Source organism: Hordeum vulgare, chromosome 3H, assembly GCF_904849725.1.
Source record: "Hordeum vulgare subsp. vulgare chromosome 3H, MorexV3_pseudomolecules_assembly, whole genome shotgun sequence".
Classification (NCBI taxonomy): domain Eukaryota; kingdom Viridiplantae; phylum Streptophyta; class Magnoliopsida; order Poales; family Poaceae; genus Hordeum; species Hordeum vulgare.
The window spans coordinates 128727188-128737203 of record NC_058520.1 but is presented as its reverse complement, the minus strand read 5'-3'; positions in this window follow the sequence as shown (position 1 = coordinate 128737203).

Sequence of the window (10016 nt, the reverse complement as noted above, 5' to 3'; positions counted from 1 at the left end):
ACTCATGTACTATTTAATCATCTCATTACCAAGAAGATCTGGAATTTAATAATTGCTATTAATACAACATCTAGAAGATATGAGATCAAAAATTCTAATAATTAACAAGATCTTTTAGGATCTTTTTTGGTAAATTTGATCTCCCCCACCGGTTTTCGTAAAACCTGACATTGATCATGTGCAAATATATGGTACGATTATTGAACAATTTTTCCGGTGCATGTTTTCTTTTGTTGGAACAGAAAAACGTGTATGTTGATACCAAATTTTGTGTGTCTTACTTAAAAAGAAGTATCACTTTATTCTTGACTTTGATAAAATAATAACTTCCTTATTATTGCAAAATAGGTCCAAACTAGCATTATAGTGGAGAGAGGGGGGAGGGAGGGAGAGAGATAGAGCAATGATTGTACATATATGTCTCTCTTATGGGTTGATGGTTTGATGCAAGACGGACAACCAAAATTGTCAAAATTGTATCACAAAGGCTTGGTTAACATTGATGCAGGCTACCAAGCACATCCTCGGTGTTTTCCGCAAGGAACACGAGACTGCACAACAGTGACGGGTCTAGAACTTGACTAATGTGGGAGCAACATTAAAAAGGATAGCACTTTTTGTTGTCAAACACATTAAAATAGCCAATAAAATACTGAATATACATATGAATATACTATTCAAAAAAGTTCTACAAATTATTTGTGGGGGTCATGACCCTCACGACCCCCACCCCTATATCCGCCACTACTGCACAGTGAGTCGGGTTTGCACGTCAACAAGTCAAGCACCAAAGTAGTTTGCACTTTGAGCGACATATATGATATATCGATCCAGGACTTCTTCCTATGTGGGTTCGTTCAAGGAGGAGGAGGATAGGCCATGACACACTGATACTCGATTGGGATGAGTCCATGATCTAGTTTGAAAGAGCTCGTATCATGACCACCGTGATTCCACTGCATTTCAGTCATATGAAATGATCAGCAGATCGAGTCCGTCGGTACTCGTGTTGGTCTCACATAATCACACGACCCTCATCCACCATGAATTTTAATCAGTTGCATTGCAGCTGCACCAGTTCTCAAAGAGGCGAGATCATTGCAGCAGTTGCATTGTAGGAGTATTTCTGGAGTTCACAAAGTAGGACGATGCTCCAATTCCCTTTATTTCCTGAAGAGATAAATACACTCATGGTCAATATAGTTGCGACGGAAGCACAATACGGTCACTGAACTTAGCAATACGCTCAATATGGTCACCGAATACGATTTTACGTGAAAATATGGTCACTCTAGCACGTACACGGTGGGTACAGCGCGGTTGAACACTTGTTGACCGGTCGTCCACACCAGGTGGCAAACTACGGAGGCGTGGCCATCGTTTTTTGGGTCGAGCCCCCTGGCCATCACGGAATCCACCCATTCACCCCTACTCCACTCATGTCACCTCTTCATCTTTGATTGGAAATAAGGGAGCGGCTGCATAGGCGACGTCGCCCCCAGCAATCGTCGATGGTGCATGCAAACTGAGGCGCGGAGGTCCTCCGCGGATGGCCCCTGTTCGTCGCGCAGAAGGGGCGCCACCCCCTGTCTACAATAAGTATTCGCCCCCTGTTCTTCTCGTCGTGTTTGTGCATTTTAATCGTCAAAGAACCTCCTTAGGGCCGCATTTCCATCTAAGATGTGCTGTAGTTGCAAGATTGGACCGATTGTTCTAGGGTTTTCAGTCAGGATTTGGGGTTAAGGGAATCAGGGCTTAGGGTTTTTGAGAGTTAAATAACGATATTGTGATGCATGTAGTTAGGAATCAGCAGCAATTTTTCGGTGGAGATCAACCATGGTGGTTTTTTGCTAGGCCATGGCAGGAACCGTTCTTATGTGAATGGTCGTGCCATTTGGTATGATCAAGTGGAAAGGGTCACTGATACGTCTCAAACGTATCGACTTTTCCAAACACTTTTGCTATTGTTTGGCCTCATTCTTGCATGATTTAAATGAAACTAATCCGGACTGACGTTGTTTTCAGTTGCATGTCATTCATTCTTAGTTTTTTGAAACTCTTCACGTGATCGAAGGATTACTTCATGCATTGTATTTGTAGCATTGCTCCAATACTTGTTGGACTTGTTCATAGTACATGCTTATATACATCTAATGAAGCAAAAGAGTTTGTCAAAGTTTTCTTTGTCGCGTCCAGTTTGTCGAACTGAACTGCTTGAGGACAAGCAATATGCTAAGCTTGGGGGAGTTGATACGTCTCAAACATATCGACTTTTCCAAACACTTTTGCTATTGTTTTGGCCTCATTCTTGCATGACTTGAACGAAACTAACCCAGACTAACATAGTTTTCACTAGAGCTGCCTGTATGGTTTTCTTGTGTGCAGGAATATGAATTTTTAGGTCTCCCAGAAAATTCCAATAAAAAATAGAGAAAATACACGCACCAGGAGGAACCCATGACCAGAAGATGGGCCACAGGGGGTCACCAGGCCTCCAGGCGACCGGGTGGCGCGGCCTACCCCCTGGTCGCGCAAGGAGGCAGCCTGGGTGGTGCCCACCCCCTCCCGTGCCCTACCTTGGCTCCTATTTTTACCCGAGATGGAGAAACCCCAGAACAGAAGTCGTTTTGCCAATTCTCGATGTGCAGCCGCCGCCACCCTCGGTTCTTCTCCGGGAGAGCTAATCTGGAGGCTGCCTTGGCCTCCGGAGTGGAGAAATCGTCACCATCATCATCACCATCACCACTCCATCACCCTTCCATGACTTCCCCTTTCATGTGTGAGTAATTCCCTACTGTAAGCGAAGGGGTGGTAGGGATTGGATGAGTTAGATCATGTAATAGTTCGTCAGATTGTTGGGGGCATGTTGCATATCATCTACTATGGTGCTTATCATCTTTGCTACTACTTATTGCTCTTAATGTTTGTCATTTTGGGCTCGAGTTCCATGATTTAATATCTGAACCCATTATGTTTTCATGAATATATTTGAGTTCTTGATCCTATCTATGAGTTGTATGCACCTATTATAGTCCGGAACTGGGCGATCCCAATGGTGACAGCTTGGGACACCAATGGGGAAGACTATAATTTGAGGATTCCATGTATCCACTGATTGTTAATGCTTTGTTCCGGTGCTCTTTGACAGGAGAACCTTAATCTCCATAAGTTCCTTTTGGCCCGGTTGGTAGCGGGATGGTACAACAAAAGATGGTGTGCAACTTCTTATTGCAAGCACGCACGACTACCTTGGGATACATGCCTAATGTTTGATATTTGCCTAGATGATCATTACTTTTCTATGTGCCTTGCCCCAAGTTAAATACATTATATCTCTCATCCATGACTAACCATCCATCTCCCTAGCCTACAGTGTTTTAATCCTACTGGTTACAAGTTGCTTTGCTTTTGCTGTTTTACTTTCGTTGCTTTGCCACCATTATTTCCGTTGCCACCATCACTTCCATATCATCGTTGCTACTAATACTTTGTTGCCCAGTAAGTATCTTTCAAGTGCGGTTGAATTGACAACTCAACTGCTAAAGCTTATAAATATTCTTTGGCTCCCCTTGTATCGAATCAATAAATTGGGTTATCTTACCAGCGAAGACTCTTGCGATCCCCTACACTTGTGGGTTATCGAGACTATTTTCTGGCGCCGTTGCCGGGGACCATAGCTTTATTTACAAGTCTACTTGGAGTTATTTTTCTTGCTGCGATTTATCCGTTATGGGTAAGAAAGGAGACCCCAAGGTTCCGATTTTACCATCCACTTCAAGAAAAGGTACTATTCTTAGCACTAGTGTTGCGCTTGATTCACCTTCCGTTATGAGTAAGTTTGCTTCACCACGACTACATGTTGCCTCTACCGAGTCCGTCACTAAGTCTGATACTTTTGCTGATGCTTCTACTACTCTTGATGAGACTGGTTTACATGGTTATTTTATTGAGTCTCGGATTACTAAGGTTGCGAAGCAGTCTGGAATTGAAATTCCTATTACACGCTACCCCATTGGTAGACCCTTTGGTTACCTACAGTTGAGTGGTCTCAAGGAAAGAATTCTTGATGATGATTATATTTAACTTGATGATGATTTATGCAGGGAGCTTACAGAGTGTGCTGACTCTGACCCTGCTGTTGTTAAGAAGCTGCTTGAAAAGCATTCTATGAAGAACAAATTTACTCCTGATCCTGAATTTGCTTCATATCCTATTTGCATTGAGGATGCTGATTTTGATTTTTCTATCGATCTTTCACTTATATCCACAGTTGAACCTGACCCCTTTTATGTCAGAGAAAATGACGACGCTACTGTACACCTTACCAAACTCACTGAGTTGGATGGCTTATTCACTACAGAGGATAAGAAGAGAAATTATTATGTTACTAAGCTACTTCCTTTCTCTTTGAAGGGAGATGCTAAAGCATGGTATGATGCACTACCATGTGGTTCCATTAAGAGTCCTCAAGATTTAGCTCAATCTTTTGTTGCTAAATATTTTCCTGCTCATAAGCAACATGCTGCTTTACAAAGAATATATAACTTAAAACAGTTGCAGGATGAGCACCTCCCTAAAGCTTGGGGGAGGTATTGCACTTTACTCAAGGCTAAGCCGGGACATGGAATCCCTAAGAATGAATTGCTTGATGTATTTTATGCTCGTCTAACCAATGAATCTAGAACCTATCTGGATAGTTGTGTTGGTTGTGTTTTCAGGGAAAGAACATCGGACAATGCTGAAGAACTAATGGGCAATATAGCTAAGAATCATGATGATTGGTCCGTTCCTGAACCACTTCCACCACCAAGGAAGAGGGGTATGCTTTTCTTGAGCCCCGAAATTATGCAAGAAGACAAGAAGACTATTAAATAGAGAGGTATTAAAGCTGAAGATGTGAAGAATCTGCCTCCTATTGAGAAATTATGTGAGCCTACCACCCACCCACCTATGGTAGAGGTACACTCTCTTTTAGAATTCAATGCAAGGGACATCCCTCATGATAAGCCCCCTGATCAATGTTTAGATGAGCTTGATAATTTCATTGTCAAGCAAAGTCACTTTAATCAGAGGATTCAAAGCCAATTGCATGATAATTCCCTTGCTATCAAAAGTTTGCTTGATGTTTTAAGTAGAACTATTAATGATGTTAAAGGTCTTGTTAAGCATTTTCATATGGTTCAAACTCGGCCTGAACAAATTTCTAATGTGCAAAAAGATATACTTGCTAACAATGCCAAACAAGTTGATACACAGGCGTATGGTATACAGACCCGAGGTGGTACACACACCCAGGACCCCCTCTATCCGGAGGGCATCCAAAGAGGATCGAGCAAGATTCTCAATTGCAGGAAGAAGACGTTGTTAGCTCCCCGAACAAGAAGAAGAAGAAGAAACACAAGGAAGCTGAAAACTCCAATGATCCAATAATTAATGATGAACCTATTGTTGATCCTAATAGTATATCTACTTCCGATGCTGAAACTGAAGATGGTGTTGAACCTAATAAAGATAATGAGAAGAATGATCCTCCTGAAGTACAAGAAGAAGAAGCACCCGACAAGCGCAAGAGATATACTAGAGAAGACTTTGTTGCAAGAAGACATGGGAAGGAAAGAGAACCATGGGTACAGAAATTAATGCCCTTCCTGGGTAAGTCTTTCAAAACCAAAGAAGAAGAGCATTACAATAAATTTTGTGAATGTATGAAACCTCTTTTTCTTCAAATTCCTTTGACTCATGCTATTAATTTGCCTCCATACTCGAGGTATATGAAAGATATTGTTACTAATAAAAGCAAAGTTCCTAATGAGGCAATATCTACTATGCTTGCTAATTACTCTTTCAGTGGTAAGATTCCTGAGAAGCTTGGTGATCCAGGTATACCCACCATTCCTTGCTCCATAAAAATAATTACGTCAGAACTGCTTTATGTGATCTTGGTGCAGGAGTGAGTGTTATGCCTTTCTCTCTTTACAAAAGGCTTTGTCTAGATAAACTAATCCCTACAGATATCTCTCTTCAAATGGTTGATAAGTCAACAACCGTTCCTATTGGTATCTGTGAGGATGTTCTTGTTGAAGTTGCTAATTGATTGATCCTTACTTACTTTGTTGTGCTTGACATTCCCGAGGATGGGAGCATGTCCATTATTCTTGGTAGACCTTTTCTTAACACCGCGGGTGCTATTATTGATTGCAATAAAGGAAAGGTGACTTTCAATGTTAATGAGAAGGAGCACACGGTATATTTTCCGAAGAAGATTAATAAAAAGCATGGCCTTATTTCTATTGAGAATATTGAGGCCATGAAGGTTGGAGAGTGGGATTGTCCTCTACATGTGCACCACAAATACAAAACCATTATGGTGGGGAGAATATCCATTAAAATAAAGGTACCATGATTGCTTTATAAGAAGTGAAACTTTTTGCTCGATATAATACATGTTTGGTAGTAAGACATGATCAACCTTGCTAACAAACATGTTTTATATGAGTAAAAAGAGAAGCTTGTCATGTTTTCATTTCCTTTATCTTTCATCCTCCTTGTTGTACCAAAGTTTTATGTTTTTGAAGCTTCATATGCTTAACCATTGCTTCGAGCTTTGTGGAAGTTTTGCACCTTTCGGTACTTCGAAACTTTTTCAAAGGTGAAGTTGTGAGAAAAAATCAAAAAAAAATATAATAAAAATTTCCATCAAAAAAGAGACACAGGGGCACCTGGGGCTGACCAGGGGGGCACCCCCTGTCTAGGCGGCCAAGTGGCACGGCCTGGCCTATGGTCGCGCCGAGAGGGTGCCTGGGCCCGCCTGGTCCCCTTTCCACGTATTTCTTCTTCCCTTCTCTCTCTCTCACTCCAAAAATCCCAATTTTCTCCTGGAGCTCGAGTTCTTGCTGCTCTTGGTGGAAAATCTCGATCCCTCTCTACAACCCATCATTTGCATTGAGAATTTGAGCATTTTCTCCTTGGTATGTGACTCCTCCACCCCTCTAATTAGAATTTTGATTGCTAGTCTTATTTGTGAGTATTTAGGAGTCCTTGGTGCTGTTCATATGAGCTTGCATGCATGTTTAGAAATTTATTTATGAAGTTTTGACGCAAGTTTATGCCTTGGGGAAGTGAGTAGAATAGTTTGCTCCAACTCATTTTGCTTAAACTACCAAAATTTCAGAAATGAGTTTGTTTTGAAAAGCAAAAGGATGGCTTGGGAAGAAGAGACCCGAGCCTACCGATAGACTAACTAGAGCTGCAGCTTCACCTTCTATTGTGAGGACAAGTTACAATGATGATATCGTGCCACCAGAGTTGCTCCACGAGACGGACATGTCATGTGCCATGACATACCCGTGTTCAGAATTCCTTGCGATGGCAGGTATTAAGGATGAGTTTGATAACCTCTGTGCAGTTGCAGGTTTGACACGTCTCGTAACACGATGTGTGCCACAATACTCAAAACTCACCTATTATTTTGTCAACTGGTTTAGATATAATGATAAAACTTCCATGATTGAATTCAGATTATATGAGGATGTCTTTACCATGTCTTTGGCAGAATTTTGTGACGCTATAGGTGTGCGGAATGTCGGGAAGACGACCAGAATGAAAGTTCAGCCCTACGAGCTGAAATTCCTATTCGCCTCCCTTTGCAGCAAGGATCCGCAAGACATTCACCGGGGGAAGAGTTCCAGTATCGTGCTTCCCCCACATCAGGTGTTTCGCATACTATATTGCTCGGGGAGTGTTAGCTCGTGACAACACGAGCAACATTTCGGCTCCGGATATTGCTATCTTGGCAGCCGCCCTCTCACGAGATAACACATATAATATTGGTGCTCTTATTGCTCGTCGCCTCGTCGCTAACAACGGCAAAGAGCCTCACTTTGGTGGCATTTATGCCACGCTTATCCCCGAGCATCTCGAGCGCACTATACGCACGGATGATGCGCCTTTTCCATTCATAAGATTTGATCTTACCGCTATGAAGAGGCATGAGTTTGTTACTAGGACTTTTGAGTTTGATAACCTTGTTTATATTATGAGGTTTGGCGAGTTTACTACTCGCGAGATCCGTCTACCTGCACAACTTTTGTTTGATTATACTAGCAGGAACGGATGGTCCTTCACCGCGATTGAGCTAGACGAGTTTGTGATCCAGCAGCAGTTCCACAACCCCATGGAGGGGGTTGTTCCCGAGGAAGAGCAGCCTTCTTCTTGGGAGGACGGCAGGACATCGGTCTATGCGCCTGAGGCCCCGTACGATTCTTCGAGCTACCAGTACCATCCCGGAGCCGTAGGGAGCTCCTCGAGGCCGTAGTAGCCAAGCCCAACTTAGGCCAAAAGCCTAAGCTTGGGGGAGTACGTACCCTTCTCCCCTTTCATTACAACGGTGCCGTCCATGGATCAAATTATTTCGTGGATTGGATTTCACTTGCCTGTCTACGGTTCCCTTGCGTGTGCTCGGGATAGGTGTTCCATGGTTTCTTTTTTAATCTTTTCAGAGTTTTTGCATGTTCTTCTTTGTTCTTTCTTTGCAAAAACAACAAAAAGATGTCTCTTTTCTTTTGCTTTCGTTTAACCTTTGGAAAACCCCAAAAGATTTCCTTTCTCTCTTTAGTTTGCTTTGTTTGCATAGTTCAGCTCACGTCCATGGTTGCAATTGCACTTGATTATATCTTTCTACGTTCGATCGTGCAAGTGTCGACGCAATAATGACGAAGATCGACGGAAGGGATGCAACAAGGATAGCTGGTATGAACTCTATTTGTTTCTACTTTTGTACATATGCTTGTACTTATGATCTAGATACCAACTTGTAGCAACATAGTGCTATGTTTACAATGATTTCCCAGTAGTTCATGCTTTATTTGTGACTTGTCTCAAATAGCTGGAGTGCATAATGTGTTATTGAAATGATTTGCATGCATTGCATTGTTCATGGTTTAGCATACTGAAGTGTTATCTCCCTTCCTTTTTAGATTGACTTGGCACATGCTTACACATGTTTATGACTAGAAGTCTATCAAGCCTTGATGATATTTTTATTTTAGAATAGTTATATCACTTTCATGCCCGATTCAATGTTGCTTTGTCGCTCTGCATGATTATGACCGTTATTGCTCTCTAGTTGGTCGCTTCCCCGTCTTTTGCTAGCCTTCGCCTGTACTAAGCGGACTGATTGCTTGTGCATCCAAAATCCTTGAAACGAGTTTGCGCCATTTGAATCCACCAAACCTTCCTATATATGGTATTTACCAGCCATCCTAACAAAGACTTTCTTGTACCATCTCAAAACTATTCAAATGCATTTCTCTTTTTGTACCCTTACAAGCTCATGGAGCGTTAGGGGCAATCGATATCTTCCATGCTAAAAATATTTTACTCTTTGACAAAGTTTATTCTAGTCAAATTTATGAGGCAAAGGCTAGTTTGGAGAATGCCCAGTTCTAAATGGTTTATAAAAAAACATACACTCCCCCTTGGCTTGAGATTGTATGGAGGGCACCCGCGAATGCGGCTAGCCATGGCTTGTGTAAGAATTGGTAGAGGGGAGTTTAAGCATAAAAAGCATGGGAACCGCCATTAATATGGTTGGTATGGAAGATATTGAGAAGCTTTACCGTGTACCATTGACTGGAAAGTTACACTCCTAAAAGCATTTTATCTCTGTTTTCAAAACCGCGAGCTCTGGTACTTGTTTAGTCTTTGCTTCCAGCCACGGGTTTTCAACCTTAGCATCAAAAGCCACGGTTCGAGAGTCTTCACCTTCTTTCTGTTGGAAATATGCCCTAGAGGCAATAATAAAATGGTTATTATCATATTTCCTTGTCCATGATAATCGTCTATTGTTCATGCTATAATTGTATTAACCGGAAACAGTAATACATGTGTGAATAAATAGATCACAATGTGTCCCTAGCAAGCCTCTAGATTGGCTAGCTCGTTGATAAATAGATGATCATGGTTTCCTGATCATGGACATTGGATGTCATTGATAATGAGATCACATCATTGCGAGA